The sequence below is a fragment of the Panthera leo genome, chromosome A2, assembly GCF_018350215.1.
Source record: "Panthera leo isolate Ple1 chromosome A2, P.leo_Ple1_pat1.1, whole genome shotgun sequence".
Taxonomy (NCBI): domain Eukaryota; kingdom Metazoa; phylum Chordata; class Mammalia; order Carnivora; family Felidae; genus Panthera; species Panthera leo.
Genome location: NC_056680.1, coordinates 104649974 through 104674354, shown reverse-complemented (window position 1 = coordinate 104674354; position 24381 = coordinate 104649974). Strand labels below are relative to the sequence as shown.

At 38.5% G+C, this 24381-nt stretch overlaps 1 long non-coding RNA gene across 1 annotated transcript; it reads right to left on the bottom strand.

Annotated features, from left to right (window-relative positions):
• Positions 1–12386: 12386 nt before the first annotated feature.
• On the bottom strand, positions 12387–23465 carry LOC122213484. The gene is made up of 3 exons (XR_006199536.1): positions 23379–23465; positions 22184–22304; positions 12387–12530 (listed from the first exon to the last, which is right to left on the bottom strand). It is a non-coding gene; the product is annotated as an uncharacterized LOC122213484 (long non-coding RNA).
• Positions 23466–24381: the final 916 nt, after the last annotated feature.

Here is a 24381-nt window from a genome sequence, read left to right as displayed (position 1 = left end):
TCCACAAATGATGAAGAAATGCAAACTGTGTTGAGAAATGTTTATTTAGAAATACATGAAGTCTGCCAAATAAACTCTCAACAATTTCTTTTGACATTAGAAGACAGTTTTCCGCACTTTCCAGAACTTACAGAATGTGATGGAGCCTAGGAAATGTGAAAATAATACGGTTCTTCTCCATCCTACACGTTCGCCACATACTCCCTATTTTAAATGTGAAGATTATAAGGATCAGAGAGATTAATATGTCCTTAACTTCTTAGTAAAACTGGTAAGTGACAGAGCTTGGCCTAAAGGCCGGGTCTTCAGACCCCCCCTTAGTGTATCACGTATACTATCACACACTCACCACATATATTCCTTGTTTAAAAAATAATAATAAAGTAATGTAATCTGTGCCTGGCATGGGATGCTGGTAGGAATGGCTGCCATGTGCTGAGAATATAACATGTGCTAGCTGCTGTAACAGGCACCTTCAAATCTGTTATCTCTCTGTATTCTATCCCAACAAGGTAGGAAGCATTACCCCTCCTTCTAAAATGGAAAATGAGACAACAAGATAAATAAACTTAACGAAAGTAAGAATGCTAGGATGTGGCCTGGGTCTCTCCTTTTAACAGCAAAGCCCACGAAGAAAGCCTCACTACATTTCTGAAGAAGGAATAAACAAATGTACAAGTTGAATAAGTAATTGCAAAAGGTCTGTAATATGACGCTATGAGAAGAGATTCCTACCAATTTCTGGCACCAAAAATTACAAAACCCGGGTGGCTAGGTGGCTCATTCAAGCATCCGATTCTTGATTTGGGCTCAGGTCATGAGCTCATGGTTTGTGAGATCTCACAGTTCATGAGATCTCACGGTGTATTGACATCCTGAAGGCTGCCTAGGATTCTCTCTCTCTCCCTCTCTCTCTGTCCCTCGCCCACATGCATGCATGCACACGCATGTATGTGTGTGCTCTCTCTCAAACTAAATAAATAAACTTGAAGAATATTACAAAACCACACACTGTTAATAGATTGGTTGATTCAATAAACATTCATTGAATATTAATTATGTATCAAGATGTGAAAAAGATAAATTAGGCAACTCTCCTATCTACTAAACAAATCATAAAGTTTCAGGTAGTGATATATAATAAATAAATAAATCTTTAAAAAATAAATAAATAGAAATAAAAATTTTAAAGAATGTAGGTAATACCAATCTCCCCTTTGTGCCAAATATCCTTATATTTTCTTATGCCTTAATATAATATAAAAATATTTTCTAGTTATGCGAATCGCATATATGCATATAGCATACATCTTGGCTATTAGTCAAACTCTACAAACAAGAATCTCTTTTTTCCTAAATAAAAGGAATTTATACAAGATCAGGTATTATTTAAAATGCAATTCGTAAGGCATAGTAGAGATCATTGTGTTAAGTCAAAAACTATAGTTACTTTTCACATACAATTGACCCTTGAACAATGCCAGGTGTAGGAGTCTTGATTCCCCTCCCCCCATGCAGTCAAAAATCTATATAACTTTTGGCCCCCCCCAAAACTTAACTACAATAGCCTACTCTTGACCAAAAATCTTACTAGTAACATAAACTGTACATTAACACATATTTTGGATATTATATGTACTGTATACTATATTCTTATAATAAAGTAAGCTAGAAACAAGAAACCGCTATTAGGATAATCACAAGGAAAAGTGCATTTGCAATACAGTACTGAAAAAAATCCTCATGTAGGTGGACCCACGCAGTCCAAACCTATGTTTAAATATACATATATATTTAATAGTGTAATTCATAAGTAAAACAATAATGGTCAATACACATTGTCTAAAAAATACACTGCTTCTAAAGCATTATTTTCTCTTTACATTTCCTCTTAGGGATGGAACTCATAACCTACTGACTGACTATTGTCAAATATGGTTTTATTCACTAAAGAGGCATGTTTCCCATATCCTGAAAAACAACATGAAACAATTTATATCATAGAACATCTGTTTTCTCAAAGAATGGTAATTTTTTCTTGTTAATTATTTGAACATCCCTTGGAAACAGATTATATTTATAACCACCTTTATTTTTCATCCTCAAAAATTAGGGTTCAGAGAGGTTGGATGGCTAGATTACAATAAAAACAAAAACATAAGTGATTCCTAGTTTTCTTTATTGGCAATGCAAAAATCAAACACTATGTCTTCTACCTGTACATTGTTCTCAAAGGACCAGACCAAATCCTTGGCTAGCCACAAATAACCCTCGCAACTCACAGATTCCTTTCAGGTGAACAGAAGGCCCAGAGATGTGTGGATGATAAAGACTTTGGAAGGAATTATGATTCTTAATCTACCTTTGAAGGCACACTGAATTTATTTTGTGCTGGATAAACACAAGCTCCATAGACTCTCATGAGAGCTGCATATGATTTTTTTGGATATGGAAATACCTATATTTATGTTTTTCACATTTACTCATGTCACTCAAGAACCTCATTTACTTGTAGCTACAAACTTGATTTGCTAGAAATAACTAACAATACTTATTTTTCTTATTTGTTGCAAATGCAGACTCATGGTCTACTCTTTTCTACTGTCTTAGATAATGCCTCCTATTATATGATATCTCTTGGAAAAGTAGCTGACTCTATTCTTGTTTCTTATATTTACTTTTTCTGATGAAGAGCAACACAGTTTGGAATAGAATTTAAAGATATAGTTTGAGACTGATATAAAGGGAGTCCTTTCGCTTCCATGGTTGTTATAAAGTTTAACTTATTTTGGTAGCTGACAAAATTAACTGGGTTGCAGCACATATGTAGTATACAAGTACACAGAATACAGGGGAGAAAAAAGTAGAAAAAAACCCAATCATTTCCTCAGACTGGCTTGCAGGCAACTCTCTCTATCTCCAAATTCACTCAGGAATCAGGAAGCAGGAAAGGTTGTTTTTCATAGACAAGAAGAGGTGACGGAAAGTTATATCTTACAGAAATGAAACAAGATATTCCCTGAATTTGACTCCAAAGGCCTACAGAAATCTACAATCAAAGGCTGCTGTAGAGTTTCATGTAACCAGAACAAAACTACAAGGGCATAAGCAAACAAAGGTTTATGTTTCCATATAATAGGAGATTCTAAATGGGCATTTTAGAACTGGTGCATCAACTCCAGGATCTTATCACGATGTCAGGCTCCTTCTGTCCTGCTCTGCTCTGCTATTTTTAATATGTGCCTCTCATTCTCATATGGGTGGCGTCACCTCCTCTAGGCACTGTATTCTGGCTTGGACATAAAGAAATAAAAAAGTGCAAAGATCAAATAGTAGAGATGAAAAAGTCAATCATTTGACTTCCAATTATACTTCATAGGGCACAACTGTGTGTTGGGGCCTAGATGTGGGCTGGAACACTATTTTAGATAAGGCAATGTGTACCCAGTCTCCAAAAAAATGATTTGGTAATGAGAAAAGGTGAGGTTGCAAGATAAAATACAAGACATCTTGGAACAGGCGATGCTATGGAGACAATAAAAAGTGGTTCTGGCTGCAGGGGTGGGAGGGTATGGTGAATATGCACGGCACATAGGATCTTTAGGGCAGTGAAAATACAATATATGATATTATGATGCTTATAGGACATTATACTTTTGTCCAAACCCATAGAATGGACAACACCAAGAATGAGTCCCAGGTAAACTATTAACTTTAGGTGATCATGGTGTGTTAGTATAGGTTCATCCTTGGTAATAAAGGTACCATTCTAGCGAGTGATATTGATAATGAGGGAGGCCATGCATGCATGGGGATAGAGGGATATATGGGAAATCTCTGTACCCTCTTCTCAATTTTATTTTCAACCTGCTCCAAACAAACAAGATCTTTGAATTTTTTAAAAAAATATACACTTACAGGGGCGCCTGGGTGGCTCAGTCGGTTAAGCGGCCGACTTCGGCTCAGGTCATGATCTCGCGGTCCGTGAGTTCGTCGGGCTCTGTGCTGACAGCTCAGAGCCTGGAGCCTGTTTCGGATTCTGTGTCTCCCTCTCTCTGACCCTCCCCCGTTCATGCTTTGTCTCTCTCTGTCTCAAAAATAAAAAAATAAAAAAAAAAAAAGTTAAAAAAAATTAAAAAAATATATATATACACTTACAAAAAAAGAGAAGATATCCAATTAAAGTTGAGTTCCAGGTAAATACAAATACATTTTTAATTTAAGTAAGTGCCATACAAAATGTGGGACATACTTATACAAAAAAAGTATTATTTGTTTACCTGAAATTCCTTCCAATTTAACTAGGTATCCCATAATTTTATTTGTTATTTTATTTGCTAAATCTGGTAACTCTAAGAAGGGAAAATTAACTATTAGGCAACTAATATCTGCCATAGAACCCATGGAGAATTTCTCCATTGCCATTCTGCATAGGGTGTTGATTGATTCTCTCTTCAGGGAATCTAACTTGAGTATCTAACTTCAGAGATTAAATAAATGGTTTTGTAATTGCCAACACAGATGTTTAAATTTATGATTCAACTTGGCTAGACCACAGTACCTAGATATTTGGTATAAATAAATAAATAAATAAATAAATAAATAAAAACAGCCTAGATGTTGTTGTGAAGGTATTTTTTAGATGAGAATAACATTTAAATCAGTAGACTTTGGGTAAATTGGATTACTCTCCATAATGTGGCTGGGTCTCATCCAAGTACTTGAGAGCTTCTTAAGAGAACAGATTAAAGTCCCCCAAAGAAGAGAGAATTCAACTTCAACACTGTCATTAGACTCAAACTAAATTTCACTTCTTCCCTGCATCTCCAGTCTGCCAGCCTATTCTGCAGATGTTGGATTTGCCAGCCTCTACAATCGTGTATACCAGTTCCTTAAAATACAGAAATGAATCTCTAGATAGATGATAGATGATTGATAGATGATAATAGATAGAGGATAGATAGATGATAGATAGATAGATAGATAGATAGATGATAGATGATGATAGATAGATGATAAATGATTGATAGATGATGATAGATGATGATAGATAGATAGATAGTAAAGGAGACCAAAATTTGCTACCCCAAATTGTGTTTCTTTGGCATGAGGACTATCTGTAGCTCATTATTTTTAAGACACTGCAGACACAGGAGAAGCTCTGAAAACCAAGTGAAAGTTACCCTTTTGTAAGAGACAGTTACATTTATAAGGGAAATCTCCATTTGTAAGGGTGTCTCCCATCTGTAGCAGGAGGAGGAAGATGACTAAATCTCTAGGAACTCTTATCAGTGAAGAAGGCAATGAATTAAATCTGCCCAACAGTTTACCCTTGAGTACTATGCTTTTCCTGGTGACCTCCCATAACTGACTCCCCGCCCCTAACATCTTTCTTTTGTCTTTAGCTGGAAATGGTATTCAAGGTGGTGACTTGGGTCATTTCAGGGAAGTTACTCAGTTTTCCTGGGTCTTTCCCATGTATATAAGAAGTATACATGTGATTAAACTTCTGTTTGTGCTTCTCCTGCTAATCTGTCTTTTACTAAGGGGTGAGAGGGTAGAGGTTCCCAGCCAAGAAGCTACAAAGGTAGAAGGAAAATTATTTTTCCTCCCCCACAGTAGAAAGATAGATAGACACACATCCTATTTCCTGTTTCTCTGGAGAACACTGACTACTACACTAAGTCAAAAAGTTGAAGAAAATATTTGACTGAAGAAGTTTAAGAGAATGAGTAAGCCTATAACCCAACTGGAAAGTATGCAGCCTGGATTCATGCACTCTTTTGATGTTAAAATAAAGAGCTTAATAACAAGCTACTAACCAGGTTTTTGTTTTTTGTTTTTTGTTTTTTTTTTTCCCCACTGAATTTAACCTTTTCTTCAAAATCTCCCTTGCAATGGCAACTGCAGGTGAATTTAGAAGCACATTTGTTTTTAATCTATGCTTGCTTTATAAACTAGTCATAGTAGATGCATCAGAATTCTTTACTTTGTATGATTATACGTATTTTAGTTACTGTTGTACTTCACCAGAATGAGGTCTCTCAGCTTCTTCATCCAATAATCTGCTTGCAGGAGTTAAAATGTGTCAGAGGAGTTCAGTGAAGTTGAGTAAAATCAGAAGCTCAAGTGCTACGGCAGGTTAAAAATGTTTGTATCAACACAATCATGTGTACATATTTTGTAATTATTTTGCTAGACCTTGTGCTTAAAAAATGTCTTTTCTATAAAACACAAATTTCTAACACTAGTAATGTGCTGATATTCCTTTAGCTAAGAATGTGTCTGTGGTGACAGCTTTATCAATATTTTTAAGAGACTTGCTGGGTGTCGTTGGAGAGCCTGTCATCCTTTGATAAAAAAAAAAAAAAAAAAGTTCTAAGGGAGGGCCAAAAAACATAGACAAAAAAAAAAAGAGAGAGAGAAAAAATATTTTCATTCACTCTCATGTTTATTAAAAGTAATTTTAAAAATCACTGTGAATCCAAATACTATTAGATAGTGTTTCTTAAAATTCATTAACACAAAATCCAGAATTACTAATATTTTACATCAAATTTGTGGTCACAATGAAACAAGTTAAAATATAAAAGAAGAGGAAAAATAAAATAGAAACATAGAAACATTATAGCCAAACGCAACTACTGTAAGTTGAAAGGTTGGTGAAAGCAGTGCCTAAAATTTTGGTTGTTTATGCGCTTTTCTCAAGTCATCCATATCCTGTTTACTTACAGGAATCATCGTCTGCCTTACCTCATGCATGGTGTTTTCCTCCCGGTTCATCAGCACTGCCTTCCCCCACACCTGACTCATGCTCATATTATAGAAATAACCCGGAATGGATGTTTTTCAAAGGTAATAGGTACCCTTAAGTGGAAACTCAGAATAACCAAGTTAACAAGTTGTTGATCAGGGCTCCTGGGTGGCTCAGCTGGTTAAGTGTCCAACTTCAGCTCAGGTCAGGAGCTCATGGGTTCATGAGTTGAACCCCTGCATCGGGCTCTCTGCTGACAGCAAAGAGCCTGCTCTGGATCCTCTGTCCCTCCTCTGCAATTCCTTGCCCTCCCTTCCTCAAAAATAAATAAACTTAAAAAGAAAAATTACAAACTGCTGATCATGAGACCTGTAAACTGTTCTCCCCACATGCTCACCCTTCTCTCCAAGCTCAAACCGGCAGACCCTACTTTTCTTTACAAGACTGGGTACACAGTTACTCCTTAAAGAGTGAGGAAAACAGAAAGGAGACAAAGGAATAAATTTCAAAGAACCAGCGTTTCTCTGGCAGGGAAAAAGTCACAGGGAAGGCACATGCCAAAACAGAAATCTTAAGACTGAATTCTGTTTTCCAACCTTCCTGCCAGTTGTGCCTATGTGGGGACTCCATGCCATTTTCCTGCCCTTTCCCGTCTTACTGAGAGGGATAGGAGTCTTCCTTCCAGACCCTCGCCAAATTTCCCAAAGCAAAACCTAAATTCTTACATCTACTCCAGCCCAATCTTATGAGGTTTCCCTAGTCTTCAGTATTTGCACAAGAGTGAGTTAAAAAAAAAAATGCAGTAAACAGGTGACATTTGGTATTTGGAAGCATAACGTGTGGAATTAGTGTCTTAGATCTGTCTACTAGCAGCTGTGCAACTTAGAGCATGTAATTCTTTCATTGTTGTGCCTTAGATTAAAAAAAAATGCTTGGTAAGAATGAGTAGGTTTATCTGAGCCTCAGTTTACTCATCTGTAAATTGTGATGAAAATTTCTAACTCCTGATTGAGGAGAGGGTGGTTGGGAGTGGGAGGGAAGCACTGTTAGTCAATGAAATGATGTGTGTAAAGTGCCTACACAGCTCCAGCATCGCTCCTGCATGTTGTTTCAACAAGTACAAGATGTCTCTCCCCTGGTCCCCTCTGAGAGGTTTTCATATCAGGACTGAGTATTCAGCCTTCCCCAGTGATCTGTGGATGCCATGATTAGTAACCAAAGATCCCCACCTTCATGGACTGTACATTCTAGGAACTGCAGGGGTCACTGGAGGAGTAACTGAAATAACATATGGTAAACTGAGTTTTACATGTGTGAGTTGTTTTTTAAATTAAAATGTTCCCTCGGAAATATAACTTTAGACTCGTTCATTGATCATCTTTCAGTCTTCTTCACTTTTGGCAATTTCTTGCAAAGACTGATACAACATTGCTGAGGGACTGGAAGAATTCAGAAATGCAAATAGAGAAAGCAGCAATTACTTTTTTTTATGCAATAAAATGCTAATCCTTGCAGTTTTCATTGTTTTATTTGACTAAGTTAGTCCTCAGACTATAATCCCAAGTACACTGGCAAGTCTTTTGGAAATAAACAAGAAAAAAAAAAATCTAAAGGAAGACATCTATTTTTAGCTTCCCACTAAGCCATTTCTTGCTTGGCTGTAGTTATTCCAAAATTGGTCACAGTTTTATTTGAACTGTTCTAAGAGGGAAAAAATAAATAAATAAATTTGTAAAATGGAGTTTTAAATACACGCTACCAGACTTAATTGATTTTTAAACACAAATATGAGTAGAACAGGCCTTGTCTGATATTTATCACCACCATTTATTTGCAAAACAATCAGTCCACCCCATTTCCAGCCTCAACCTGCTATTGACCCTGGTCAGGGTCCGGACACCCAAAGAGGGCAAGACAGGCTTCCTCCCGCCCCCTGCCTGTTGGCTGGGGCCGCCCATTGTCTGGCTAATGGAATCCTGGAAGCCAGCCAGAGCTGAAGCCTGCGTGTGTGGCTTAGTTTTGTTTTGTTTTTAATGATGACACACATTCTGGCCTGAACTGCAGACCAAAGGGGGGTGGGAGGGGGATCTTATTGTACGGAGAAGAGAAAACCCAGAAAAGTGAGAGTTCTGGATGAAGTTGTCTAATGTTATAAGAAATAGAGTTTAGGTAAATGCTTAAAATAGAAAAGCATGGCAAAGGAAGAAAGAAACAATGAAGACAACCAAGCATGTCAAACCTTATAGGAAGAAGTTCTTAGAAATATAATCAAGAAATGTCCAACTTTATACACTGACACAAATTAAAAGATTAAAAAAAGGATCAGGCTGCTTTCCTCCCAAAAGCTACAGAGGAAAGAAAACGATTTCCTTAAAGTAAGTGCGCAAGAGTTCAGTGTTTTGTTGTTGTTGTGTAAGCATAAAATCTGAAAACAAAAAAGGTATGTAATTTTGCTGACAATTATATTTCTAGACTTTTTAAAGTACTAATAAAGTTATTCTTAAAATTCTTTATGTGTGTATAAAAATGAATTACATCAAAGAAATCACATAGATGGAAAGTCTAAGAAGCTACCTTCCAAAGATGATGTTAGCGAGCAAAAAGGCAGAGCGCTCACTCACTTGTTTTTTAGTAAACTACAATAAAAGAGCTCAGAAAGGCACAAGGCTGGCTGTCAGGAAATGAGCTTAAGCAAAGGAAATGGGAGATGTCTGGTTCAGGGAATTTGAGGAAGGCTTTTACCAATGGGTGCTTTTGTTTTCCTTTTTCATGCTAAGTCAGGATACTTGATTTGTCTTTCACAAGTACAAAAAAAGAAATACCAAGGTAGTAAGGTAACAACATCTAAAAAGGTATAAGCTCCAAGTTTTCTCTATGATGGAAAGCTGTTCACTTGCAGCTTCTTGCCAGTCTTTCTTGATTTGGGCTAAAGAACATGCAAGACGAGGAAAGAATTATTAACACCAGGTAGAGCACTGATATTTTTCACCAGATGAAAAAAAGTTGGGGCAACTATAATCTCTGGCCCAGGAATTTGGAGCCAAGACGTTGAAAGGCCACATGGAGTCAACTGCCAGGATACTCACAGACAGGCCAAATGGAAAGGTGACACATGATAGTGTGATGGGTGCTTTAAACCCCCATAATCCCATCCAAATATACAGTCTCATTTAAAACTATTTGCTCACAGCCTCTATATTAGCCCCAAAACATTCCCACCACAATCACCACAGACTGTTGTCACTAACCCTTCCGGAACAGAAATTCTGCAAATGTTTATAGAGTAGTCTCCAGGGACCAAAATGTACAGCAGACACCTACAGAGAGGCTGGGACAAGAGCTCATGTGGCCCTAGTCTCTTTAACAAAAGGTACTGGGAAAATTGGGCACTCACATGCAAAAGAATAACACTGAATCACTTTCTTTTACCATACACAGAAATAAACTCAAAATGGATTAAAGATCTAAATGTGAGACCTGAAGCCATTAAAAACCCTTGAAGAGATCACAGGCAGTAATCTCTCTGATACTGGTCATTTTTCCAGATAGGTCCCCTGAAGCAAGGAAAATAAAAGCAAAAATAAACTATTGGGAGTACATAAAAACAAAGTTTATGCACAGTGAAGAAAACAATCAACAAGACTAAAAGGCAACCTACTGAATGGAAGAAGATATTTGCAAATGACGTATCTGATAAAGGATTGATATCCAAAATATATAAAGAACTTATACAATTCAATACCGAAAAACCAAATAATCCAATTCAAAAATGGGCAGAAAACATGCAGATGGCCTACAGATATATGAAAAGATGTTCAACATCACTCATTATCAGGGAAATTAAATGAAAACTACAATGAGATATCACTTCACACCTCTCAGAATGGCTAAAATAAAAAACACAAGAAACAACACGTGTTGGTGAGGATGTGGAGAAAAAGGAAACTCATGCACTGTTGGTGAGAATGTAAATTGATGCAGCCACTGTGAAAAACAGTATGAAAGTTCCTCAAACAATTAAAAATAGAACTACTCTATGATCCAGGATCACACTTTTGGTTATTTATTCCAAAAATACAAAAACACTAATTCGAAGGGTAGATGTTCCCCCATGTTTATTTCAGCATTATTTGCAATAGCCAAAATATGGAAATAGCCCAAGTGTTCATCAATAGATGAATGGACAAAGAAGTGATTTTATATATGTAGGTATACACACAATTCAGCCATAAAAAAAGAATGAAACCTTGACATTTGCAAAAACATGCATAAAGCTAGAGAGTATAACACTGAGCAAAATAAGTCAGTCAGAGGAAGACAAGTACCATATGATCTCACTCACAAGTAGAATTTAAGAAACAAAACAAATGAGAAAAGAAAAAGAGACAGAAAGAGAGACAAACCAAGAAACAGACTCTTAGCTACAGAGAACAAATTGATGGTTGTAGGTAAGAGGATGAGGATTAAAGAGTACACTTACCATGATGGAAAAAAATAAAATAAAAATAATTTTTAGGGGCACCTGGATGGCTCAGTAGGTTGAGCGTCCAACTTTGGCTAAGGTCATGATCTCATAGCTCGTGAGTTCAAGCCCCAGGTCAGGCTCTGTGCTGACAGCTCGGAGCCTGCAGTCTGCTTCAGATTCTGTGCCTCCCTCTCTCTCTGCCCCAACCCACTCGCATTCTATCTCTGTCTCTCTCAAAAATAAATAAACATAAAAAAAAAAAAGTGAGACCATGTGGCCCCAGAAAGGGAAAAAAGGAGAGTCAGTTCCTGACAAATCTCCCAGTTCCATGAGGCCAGTTATATGTTCTGCACATTTCTTTGATGAGAGTCCCCAGGATGCTTACGAGAAACTTCTTTAGGCAAGTTGAGTGGGTAGCATGCAACCTAGTAATTTGTCATCAAGACATATATAGGACATAGAATGCATGAAAGAAAGTATGCTCAGACAGAAGCCTTTTGCTATGAAGAAATGAACGGGTGAAGATGGGAACACAATATCAATTTTCCAGAGTTCAAGCACCGCCCTTATCCACACTGGGAAACATCTCATTTCCAAGACTGAGACCTAACCATGTTCCTTGTGCCTCGTGCTCACAAGGAACAGATTTTGCCAGCCTCTAGCAGTTCCAATTCGAATAGCATTTATTCTAGAACTGCTCTCCCTAGAAAGGTCAGTATCCAAAATTGACCTCATGAATATCCTCTTTCACCCAGGCCTGTCTTCCCTTCCTCCTCACTCTACCCTGCACCACCCCCCATACACTCACTCAGGAAAGCTGGTCCCAGTTTACTGGTAGGAAAAAAAATTTTTGACTAAAACATTCAGTTCAAGTTAAACAGTGGCAAGAAGTATTAACTCCCTCAGGGAAATTATTTAATTTTAAGTCACTTAAGGAACAAATTTGTATTGGTGAGATTTCTATAGATATTTTTAGCTGAGGCCTGCCCTCATTTGGTACTTTGTTCAAAAACTGACATTTTATTATGAACAAACCCAGCTCTAAGTAGACCTAGCTCTTAATGGAAAGTATTTTGATGATGCAATGCCTTTAAGGAAGGTCAACTGCCAAAAGCGGAGGGAAGTATAAGCAGTGGACAGAGTGGACCAAGAAGGAGCCTACCTGGTGGGGGGAAGGGACAGGGAGTTGCAAGAGATATGAAAAATGATGGAAGATTTTTTCCATCATTGTGATTTCCATCATAATGAGATCAGCCCTCTGGATACAGTCTTGTCTTGCTCTGCAATGATGAGGATAAGCAATGTGGCACCCTGCAAAATGAACAGACTATAGTCAGAAAGGTCTGGATTTGAACATCAGACCCCCTAACTTACTATATAGAGGAATCTGGGCACGTTGCTTAGCCATGCTGATATGTAGTTTCTTCATGTAAAAAATATGGGATTACAGAATTAGAGATAATACAACCCATGGCCTACGTTAGACAGTCAAGATGGCAACACGTAATCACTATTCACTATATACGTCCTGGGAGAAGAGCTAATATCTGAGGCACAGAGGGACTGTGTGAAGTAAACAATATTAGAGCTGCAGGTATCAAGATTCATGACAGTATAGAAACAGTAAAGACCTAAGACTCAAATTTTCTTTCCTTATAATATTTTCTAAAGCGGTGGTTAGCTGTCTTCCAGAATTATATTCCCCACTAAACCTTATTTTTGACCTTATCTACAGCAACACTCCATTTTTTTTTTTTGAAACTTAAGTGTAGATAGAAATGGGCTATTTATAGCTACCACCCTGGGCTATAAATCTTGGAGGCAATGTGGGTGCTGGCTTAGTTGCTCAGAGTCCAAGCGAGTGACTAATTAAAAGGGTGAGCTCCACTGAGTTATTCTCCCATTTATCTTAGCTGCGTGGGACAGTGAGGAGATTTTTTAAAAAGGTAGAATGAGCAATAAAATGATGAAAGGTAATGCTATGGGCAAATCTCATGACCTGCTACAAGTCTGGAGGAAGAAAACGCTAAAGTTGCTCTTTGCTGTTAAAGAATAACGAACCAGACATAAAACAATCTAAGGGGTCCCGATACTTTTAATACAATAGACCTCGGTTTCCATTAGCTTATAGAACCGATCAATTCTGTATTTATAAACTAGTATATTGAGGAATAGAAAAAGTTAGACCACAATTAAAAAACATTTTGTGAAATATTTAGTCCTATCCATATAAAACCTAATGTCCCCTTTTGTGGTAAAAATATGTCTGAAAGCAGTTTTGTCATAATAAACAGAATAGCAACCATACTGATATGCTGTACTGATTAAGAAGTATTTTTATAATCAAGAACACTCAATTTTATTGAATGAATAATTTATTCATTGAACGTCAAAAATGTATCAGGCCTGGGAACTTGTTTTCTAAAGAAAATTTTGCAGATGTAGACATTTCTCTGAGAGAAATCTCATGACTTTCAGAGCATCGTTCATTTGTTCTTAATACTCATACACATCTAATAATCAAAGTTATTAGACGGCATGAATCTAATCTCTGGATTAGACTAGAGAAAATTTTGGTTTAAGATTTAAGAGAGAAGAAATATGCAAAAAATAAATGGGAAATTATCAACACTTTGGCCATAATATTCATTCACTTAGTGAATATTGAATTGCTGAGCATCTTCCACACGGTATACACTGGAAGTGTAACCAGGAAGAAGACAGAGATGTTCCCCATCATCAAAGCGTAACATGAGAATAATGGGCAAAGAAAGAAATCACAATCGTGAGGAACACTACAAAAAAGAAAGAAGTGAACCCAAAAGAATAAGCCCACCTCCAAAAAGTTGGTTATTTTTTTTCCTCTAAAACCTGATGGAAAACAAAACAAAACTCAAAGAAGAGTAGGATTTCCTAAACAACCAAAGCCTGAGGGACTTGGAGGGAGTGAGTGCCAGGACTGTATGTCAGATAAGAAAGAACTAGAAGCGTGCAAACCCGCCTGCAAAAGAGGGTCATGTAGATAAGTAATGAAAGAAATCCAGAATTTCTGGGGGAAAAAATCAACAGGAAGAGCAGTATAAGATCATGCTGGGACTTTCAACTACAGCTAGCTGGATCATAGTCACACAAGTCTTGTAAAGGTCAATTTTCTAAAGATGTCACAAAGCCATTGAAGAGTTTGTAGTAGAAATATGATTTGATTTGATTTGCATTTTTAAAAGATCACTAATGTTGGATGGCTGACGGGCTAAAGACAGTAGTAATGGATCATAGCAAAAACTAACACTTATTTTGAACTTCCTGTGTGCCTCTCACAATACAAAGTGCTTTATACACATTACCTTATGTAATCTTCATGAAAACTCTTCGGGGGAAGTTTTACTTCTTTCTGTGGAGTCCCCATGTGTGTAAAATTAAAAATAAGATTTTAGGGGCTCCTGGGTGGCTCAGTCCATTAAGCATCTGACTCTTGATTTTGCTTCAGGTCATGGTCTCACAGTGTGTGAATTCGAGCCCCCCATCAGACTCTGCACTGATAGTGTGGAGCTTGCTTGGGATTCTCTCTCTCCTTCTCTCTCTGCCTCTGCCCCACTCTCTCTCAAGATAAATAAATAAACTTAATTTTTTTAATAAAATAAAAAATAAGATTTTAGGGGCACCTGGGTGGCTCAGTCAGTTAAGCATCTGACTTTGGCTCAGGTCATGATCTCAAGGTTTGTGAGCTCAGGCCTCACATCAGGCTTTTTGCTGTCAGCATGGAGCCTGTTTTGGATTCTTGGTCCTCTCCCTCTCTACCCCTCCTCTCCCTGTGCTCTCTCTCTCTCTCTCTCTCTCTCTCTCTCAAAAATAAATATTAAAAAAAAAATAAGCTTTATGCCTTCTTTTCTATGAACCTGTCTTTCACCGGTTTAATTCACATGCCTCTGAGATTTAATCTAAGAGAGTAGAGAAACAGTTGTTCTTGTGAGAAATGACCCAGCAAAATATATGGAAAAAGAGTAGCCAGAACGGTAGGGAGAATGTAAATGAGAATTATGTCAGGAAACCCAAGATAGGAGACTGTATTTTTGAAGGAGGGAGTTGGCAAGAGTGTCAAATGCTGACAGGATGTCAGAATTTCAAAGGACCAATTCTATTCCCAGCCCTGAGAATCCTAAGAACACGATACACCCACAGTTTTGGGGGAGACCCAACTATATCTACCTATTACACCAGGCACTATTTTTTTTTATGCTTTTATACACTTGGTTTCACTTAAAACTTATATAGACTCCATTTGGCAGGTATTATCAATATAAGTAATTACAGATAAAAAGCTGAGATCTGTCGAGGTTAAACTACATTTCTGGGTTTTTATTTAATAAATAGTAGATCCATGATTCAAACACAGATCTGTCTGATTCCAGGGGCAATACTCTTTTAGCCACAGACCATCACATTCCCCTGTAATGTTATATCAGAGTTATGTACTAGGTGTTTAGGAAGCATAAGGATGGGCACATTATTCAGCATCAGGGAAGATTACACAGGAGCTGAGCCTCGAATGAGAAGGAATTGGCCTATCGCAAAAGAAAAGGAAGAGTGTTTTCAGCACAATAGTATGTTCAGTCAGTGATGGGAAGACAGAGAACATCAATTTTAGGGAACTTCTGAAACACAGGGCTCATGAAAAGAAGACAGAAGATCTGAGGGGGAAAGAGTGGAGGTAGGACATTTACCCTGAAGGGGAACCACTTAAAAAGTATAAATAGGGGACCTGCTGGGCAAGAGCTGTGTAGGAAATCTGTGTCAACAGTGTGAAGGATGAATTGGAGGAAGAGGAGAAAAATGCAGGCCTTCCAAGTGAAAGCCTAGATTAGTGGCCTGATGGACAATAGAGAAAAAGAGTAAGTGTCAGCGAGATCAGAAAGGCATGAAATAAAAAAGAACTGGATGACTGACCAAGGTTGGGGGGAGGGAAATGACAAAGAGAGAGGTATATGGGATGAATATCAGTTTTCTGGCTTGGACAAGAAGATAGCTGGCAGGAAATGGATGTAGGAAAGCAGATATAAAGAAAAAGAAAAAAAACAAAAAACGAAACAAAACAAAAAAAAAACCCAAAACCCTGAGTTCAGTTTTGGAGTTTGAATTGTCTGTGGAACTTCCAGGAAAACATGTTATAAAGATGGCTAGCTATGGAGGCGGGGGGGGGGGGGGGGGGGGGGGGGGGGGGGGGGGGGGGGGGGGGGGGGGGGGGGGGGGGGGGGTGGGGGGGGGGGGGGTGGGAGGGGAGGAGCGCCTGGGTGGCTCAGTCAGTTAAGATGGTTGGCTGTATAGTGACACTAAAGAAGAGGCTGGACCATGGCTGAAATCATGGAAATTTTATGAAAATCATGGAATACAGTACCGGTCCCCAAACTCATCTGACCACAGAATTCATTATCCAATGCAAGTGTTCTGAGAAGAGTTTATAATTCTCTCCTTCTGGAGAAATTTTGAAGATTTATCAGTGATCGTTCTCATTGTTTTTTTTCCAATAAGAAGAAAACAATGAAGAAGCAGAACAAGGATCCCACTGGAATCTTCTCCATAGGCTGTACTGCTCTATCAAAGATTTTTTTATCAGTTTGCTTGAAAACTGGTGGCAACACCATTCATGAAGATAAATGGATTTTATATAACACAAAATCTATTATGCAACTCACCCTTTTTAATATATACACACACACACACATATATATATATATATGTATATATACTCTTGTTTTCACTCTTGTTTTCATTTGCTTGTGAATATCTTCATTATCCAATGACTGATTTTTCTCAGTTTGGGTGTATAATTCAGATTCAATAAAGGAGGAAAAGTGAGGAAATTTCAGTGGTACCATTTTTCATATTGTGACATGTCAAGTAATCAAAACAATTTAGCTGTCATGTAGAGAATTCTGTCTTCAAATAGACCAAAATTAGTTCATGACAATGACAGTCATGATGATTATTCTATGAAGCAAAGGGCTACTAAAACACTGTTTTACTTTCACTCTAATGGAACAATGTCCCAGAAAAGCAATTTCACATCATTTATTCTTGGTGTGACATACGCATTCTTTAAGAAGTTTGACGAGAAATGTTGTACAATTTTTTTAAAGTAATGCTTTTAAGAGGGAATTTCCATAACAATTATCTAATTATTAAATGGAAATAACTGCATTGCTAGAAAGGAAGGCCCATCCCAACAAAACTGCCTAGTAGATTTCCGTTTGAAAATTACTCTTGAGAAACTGATGAGGTAAGAAATAAGATGAATAACTCTAGTTCATGAAGAGAGAAGCTCCTCCCCCTTTTGAGGGCGGGCATGAATGTGACTTTTTTTTTTTAGAAAGATAAATCTTAGCATACAATTCAACTTTTCCTTCTGTGATGCACTGACTTAGTATGGATTAAGATTGTGGCTAAAGAGGGGCACCTGGGTGGCTCAGTCGGTTAAGTGGCCGACCTCAGCTCAGGTCACGATCTCACGAGTTCGAGCCCTGCATTGGGCTCTGGGCTGATGGCTCAGGGCCTGGAGCCTGCTTCTGATTCTGTGTGTCCCTCTCTCTCTGCCCCTCCCCTGTTCATGCTCTGTCTCTCTCTGTCTCAAAAATAAATAAAACATTTAAAAAAAATTAGTTATAAAAAAAAGATTGTGGCTAAAGAAAGGTGAGTATCATCCATCAGACTTCCCTTGAATTGTCAAAATTAAGAGTATTTGCTGTATTTTTTTTTCTCTCACTAGATTTCTTTGGGGAATTCCTGTAGTGCATTTCCTCCCCCCCCACCCCCGCCCCACCAGTTACTCAAGATCATATTGTAAAGGTTATAATTACATCAATTTTAACAGACTCTGGTTGAATTCAAGGCTACTTAGTCACTGCTACTCTTAGTACATCAGATTACCCCCAAAAGGCCTACTTGGCAAAGAGTCCAAACTAGGCGTGCACATTCAGTAAAGAAATAAAGGGAAACAAACTTGCTGGGCTGAACTTGAGAAAGAGCTTATGTTAGGGTCGGTTGGGAAATCATACAGTCCAAGTTCTTTGTTAATCAACAGGGAAAAAGAAGAAATGCTGGAACACAAAAAGAAGTCTGTTGACTACAATCTTACTGATAAAAGCGTGATTCTTTCTAAATTTTTACATGAGCATTCAAGTCAAGGGGGCCATGACTGTAAAAATTATTGAAAATCACTGGGTGACTGGGTGGCTCAGTTGGTTAAGTGTCCGACTTCGGATCAGGTCATGATCGATCTCACCACTCTTGAGTTTGAGCCCCGCATCAGGCTCTGTGCTGATGGCTCAGAGCCTGGGCCTGCTTTGGATTCTGTCTCCATCTCTCTGTGCCCCTCCCTTTCTTGCCCTCTGTCTCTCTTTCTTTCAAAATATAAACATTTAAAAAATTAAAATAAAAATAAATCTGGTATGATTGTAAACAATTACCAGGATGTATGCCCATCTCACACCCTTCTCTGAAAAACTGCCTTACTCATAACTAGAGGTGAGGCCTGATGATAGCATATGACCTTAGTCCCATGCTGGCTATTGTAGATCAGGACAGACAGCTAACAAGAGCTTATCCAAATGACTTTCTTTACAAAGCCAGGGCTGGAGTTGGAATTCAGAAGCTTCAGTCCCTCTCTCCTCAGCACCATCACTGGGAAGTAATACAAGTGAAGAGCTAGTCTGTAGAGAGAGAAAAGAATGACAGAGATGGGGGAGATACAGAAACAAGAGACTATGAAATAGCATGAACAACATGGCATGTAGCAGTTTAAATATAACCAAAATGGACGAGACTAGGAGAGGAATCATTCTGAGAGAAAATTAAAAGTCCTTCTTTGTATATGTGACAAATCTTGTCATTGTACATAGGGAGGGAGTCATGGACTAGACATCTGGAACTAGGGGAAATGTCAAAACTGAAGATAGAAATGTTAGATCTTCAGTGTAGAGAGGGTTTTTTTTTTTAACGTTTATTTTATTTTTGAGACAGAGAGAGACAGAGCATGAATGGGGGGGGGGGGGGCAGAGAGAGAGGGAGACACAGAATTGGAAGCAGGCTTCAGGCTCTGAGCCATCAGCCCAGAGCCCGACGCGGGGCTCGAACTCACAGACCGTGAGATCGTGACCTGAGCTGAAGTCGGATGCTTAACCGACTGAGCCACCCAGGCGCCCTAGAGAGGGTTTTTAAATTCGGATGGGGCTGGATAAGGTCAGAAAGGGATAGAGAAGAGACGGAGGAGAGAGATCAAAGTCAAATCCAAGGTACTCCAAGATGGAGCAGTTGAGTCAAGAAAAAAAAAAAAAAAAAACTAGCAAAGACGAGCAAGGAAGAACAGCAAATGAGACGGAAAGAAAATCAGAGGACTGTGGTGGCACAGAAGGCATGAGAAGAGTGTGTTTTCAGAAAAAAAAAGTGACCAAATCAGCTCACATTTACAAAAAGAAATGAAAGAAACACTTCTTAGAATCATTTGCATTCAGTTTGAGGACTTACCAAAAGAATTGTATACACACACACACACACACACACACACACACACACTAGTTTTTTTGGCTGCTATTAAAGTCACGTATCAAAATAAAAGAATAAAAACATGAGCATTCATACCCCCCCCCCGTCAAAAATTTTTAAATGCCTCATACAGATACAATTAGGTTTTGTTAAGAAAAAAAGCCAGGGGTAGGTTGTTTCACAATAGTTCTTGTAATGGCTGAAATTTGCAGGAGTGGTCTAAGTGTGAGACTTCAGAAAAAATGTCAATAACTTTGGTGTGAAATTCACTTTGCAGAACGGTTTAGGATATAGTTTGGTGGATGGTAATGAATGTGTATTCCAGGAAGGGGGGTGCTAATAGTGAAAAGGGAGAATTCACTAAGATCTACTTGGCTAAAGGAAAAATGATATCCCACATTATCTTATGAAGGTTGCAAAGCATTAGGAGAGGAAATGGTTTTGCCAAGGGTTTGGGGGACAAAGCTGGTTAGGCCAGGTGGATGCTCAGGTGACTAGCAATAGCTGTCAACGTGCCTCATCCCCCCACAACTGGCATCCTATCTAAGTAAAACCAATGTGCTTCCTAGGGCAACACTTCAAAGCAAGTCCTCTGGCCTTCCAGTTTGTCCAGGCTACCTCTCAAAATCCTCCTTAATTTAGTGCAAAGTCTCGTGCAATTAATGGGCTTGCAAGTTATGATCTTGAGCTCTGGAATCTACCAGGCCTTGTTAGAACCCCAGTTCTTCTCATTAACTGAGTGACCATGTCTAAAGATTTAACACCTCTAAGCCGCTTTCCCTGTTAGTGAAAAAAGGATTACAGCAGAAGTTACAACAAGTTTATGTTGAGAATTAAAGGAGAAAATGGAGCATTTAGTACAGTGCAGTGCATAGGGCAGTGATCACCATTCACGTAAAGGTAGTTTCATTATTACCGTATTGAGTTAGAAATATAATATTATGTACAATGCATTGGAGCCTGTAACAGAGTTTGAGAATAAGGATACAACTAAGATCTCATGAAAATGATTGCTGCTATGCTAGGAAGAAGCTGGAGATTTAGGTTGCCAGGTGTGGCTTAGCCTCCAAGTTCAGCCCTCCAGCCACTTCTTTCCTGCTGGTACCAGTGTGGACCAATGGATAATTTACTATCCTAACAAATCTAAATGGGAACAGTAGTCCCCTCTTATCTGCCAGGTAAATGTTCCCAAGACCCCCAGCAGATGCCTGAAACCATGGATAGTACTAAACCCTGTATTATATACTATGTTTTTTTCCTATGCTCACATACCTATGATAAAGTTTAATCTATAAATTAGCCACAGTAAGAGATGATCAACAATAACTAATAATAAAATAGAACAAGTATAACGATATCCTATAATAAAAGTTATGTGAATGTGATCTCTCTCTCTCTCTCTCTTTCACAATATCTTAAGGTACTATACTCTCCCTCCTTCCTGTGATGGTGGGAGGTGATAAAATGCCTACGTGATGGGACAAGTCAGGTGAGTGATGTGGACACTGTGAGGGTTAGGCTCCTATCGACATATAGATATGATAATACTTCTGACTGCTGGTCCGGAGGAGGATCATCTGCTTCCAGATCATGGTTGACTGCGGGTAACTAAAACCCCAGAAAGCAAAACCACAGATAAGGAGTGGAGGGGCTGGGGGAGGGGGGGGGCTGTATTTGCTCTAAATGAATACGTGTTGTTAGAAAATAAAAGTCTGGATTTTTCTAAATCAAAACACATTATTCCATTTCTTTCTCACTGTCACTGTACTATTTTCTTTTGTGAGAGTGTAATGCATGGATTTCTGAGGCGTTTTTAAGTGATGGTCGTTGTTCAAAGCTTCCACTGGCCCGTGAGCCCCAGAGCTCACAATCGTAAAAATCTGCATTATAACTCCGAGACTCTCACTGGCCTAACACTTTACATCACAATAGGCGAGCCACTGTGAGGCAGCTTTGAAATCCCAGGGCTGTGGTCAAAGTACGGACCTCCTGGAAGGACAAAGTGTTCTGTTTGTGTAGCACAAGGGTGTGGCTTTTGTAGCTAGTAAAATAATCTGAACACAAAGGCTTCTAGATCCTGCAGAGCACTCTGCCGCGAACTGACTCAGCATAAAGTGGTGGGAAAGGAAGCTTGTTCTTAGATTTCAGAACCCTCCAAAGCTACACCCTGCTCACTTAGTTCCGTCCCAGTTCAACGGGAAGGGGGTTTCATCAGCTAATGGGCGCGCGCGCACACACACACACACACACACACACACTCACCAAACAAAAGAGAAGATAGGATACACCCAAGAGGAATTCTGGGGGAGCCCACTGCCCACTCTTTACAACTTCTGGCCAGCCTCCTGCTTTTTATTTGTTTCACTCAAGCAAAACCTAGTTGCTTTCGGGGACAGGGGAAGGGAAGCCTTCTAATTATGCTGACCCACCTTAGCAACTGCTCTGAAAGAAGCTGCAAAATCTAACATCCTTAGTTAATACTGGAGGGGAGTTCTGAATATCATGATAGATAGATGCTTTGATCACCAGTGTCCAAGAGAGATCTGTGTTCTGAAAGCAAAACATTGATATGTTATACATACGTTGCATACAAATGAAATGGAGACTTAAAATCTATTAAAGGTTTCATGTACATTTTTAGATTCTACACACACACACCAACCACCACCAATTTCGACTTCAAGTAAATAAACAGCACGATTTACAGTTACGTAATTTAAAATCCTGATCCTTACATTGGAATTAGGAAAAAAAGAGATCTGAATTATACATCAGTCTATATTGATTAGATTTTCCTCATAATTGTTCAACTCAGAATTTTGCTCAGACCGTTTTGCCTAACGATCACTTAGCCAAATTCACCCAAAGAAGATATAGAAACTTTTTGTGAAAAAGATTTTATAGAACTTTATCCTCTATCAATAAGATTCACATTCCAGAGAATTTGTATTCCACGGAAACAAATATCCAGAAAAAGCATCATTTACCAGGATGAACAAGAAACACTGTTTACCTTTCTTTAGACTACCAGAAAGCCAATTAACTTAAAAACAAATTAATTTTTTAAAAAAAATTTATGAATTTCATATAATACTACATCTACAAAAAAAGTTCAAAAATATTAAAAGAGGCTTTATTGTGAGATTTTTGCGAAAAACCATTTAAAGTTAACCCCAGGACATCCTAATGTGTTGACAATATCCTATGAGTTAATTTTGATGGATTTTTGATTGTTATTACTAAGGTTTTAAAAAAATTCGTTAAAATATATATGCCTGGTAAAATACATGACCTCCTTTCTCTTTATCAAGATCACTAAATGTAATAAAGTTTTGTTCGTTTCTTAAATGGCCTTTTCAAAGCTTTTCTTTCTGTAACTGGACTTCATGACTCCTTTCTTATTTTAGCAGTTCTGAAGGACACAATCAGGAGTGGTAAGGAATAAACTGCACCCATGTGTAATTACGTGACAACAGAGCTCCACAAAAGATGGGTTCCTCACAAAATACAAGGTACGAGATAGGTAGGGAATATTGCAGTGTAAAATGGACTACTTTTGATAACTAACATTTGTCTTTGGAAGACGTGTGTTCATCCCCTAAACAGAGTATAATGACTACTTACTATATGCTAGGCAACATCCTAGGCTCTGGGACGACAATAGGGAGTAAGACAAAAAGGGCTCCTGCTCTCACGGACCCTACATTCCTGTGGAGGATGACAGGCATTAAACACAAAAACAAAATTCAATAAGCAAGAGAATATCATGCAGTGGTAAGTGCCAGGAGAAAACTACAACAGGGTGTTACATTAGAAAATGACCAGAAGGAGAGTTGCCAGGCTTAGCAAATAAAAATACAGGAGGGGCACCTGGGTGGCTCAGTCAATTTAGTGTCTGGCTCTTGATTTCGGCTCAGGTTATGATCCTGGGGTCATGGGATGGAGCCCTGTGGCAGTCTTTGCGCTGAGTGTGACACCTGCTTAAGATTCTATCTCCCTCTCCCTCTCCCTCTGCCCCTCCCCCACTCATGTGCCCATGCCCCCCCCCACAAATAAAAATAAAACAGGAGACAGTTCAATTTACATTTCAAATAAATAACATTATTTTTAGTATAAATAAATATGTCCCATGCAATATATGAGATATACTTTTACAAAAAAATATTCATTGTTTATCTGAGATTCAAACTAAGTTCTGTCTCTTGTATTTTATCTCACAACTCTACCTGGGAGACTTCTTAAACTGGGAGGTTGGGAAAGGCCTCTGTGAGAATGTGATATGGACAGTATGTCAGAAATAAGCTGTAGCAAAAGCCCTAAAGCAGAAACAGGTGTGTGGTGCCTGGGAGCTAGAGTGTGTGTGCAAACGACGTTGTTGAGCAATTGTGATGGTCGGAATTGACCAAGAGAACCCTTTCCAACTTGTACCAGAGACCTGGTACAGTAGTCCTCCCCTTACCCCTGGTTTCAGCTACCTGCAGCCCACAGTCTAGACACAGATGAGCAGAGGATTCCCCTTCCAACACACAGTCAGAAAGGTCAATAGTAGCCTAACATTAATGTTGCCATGCCTCATCACTCACCTCACTTTAACTCATCGTGCAGGCATTTTATCATCACACATTAT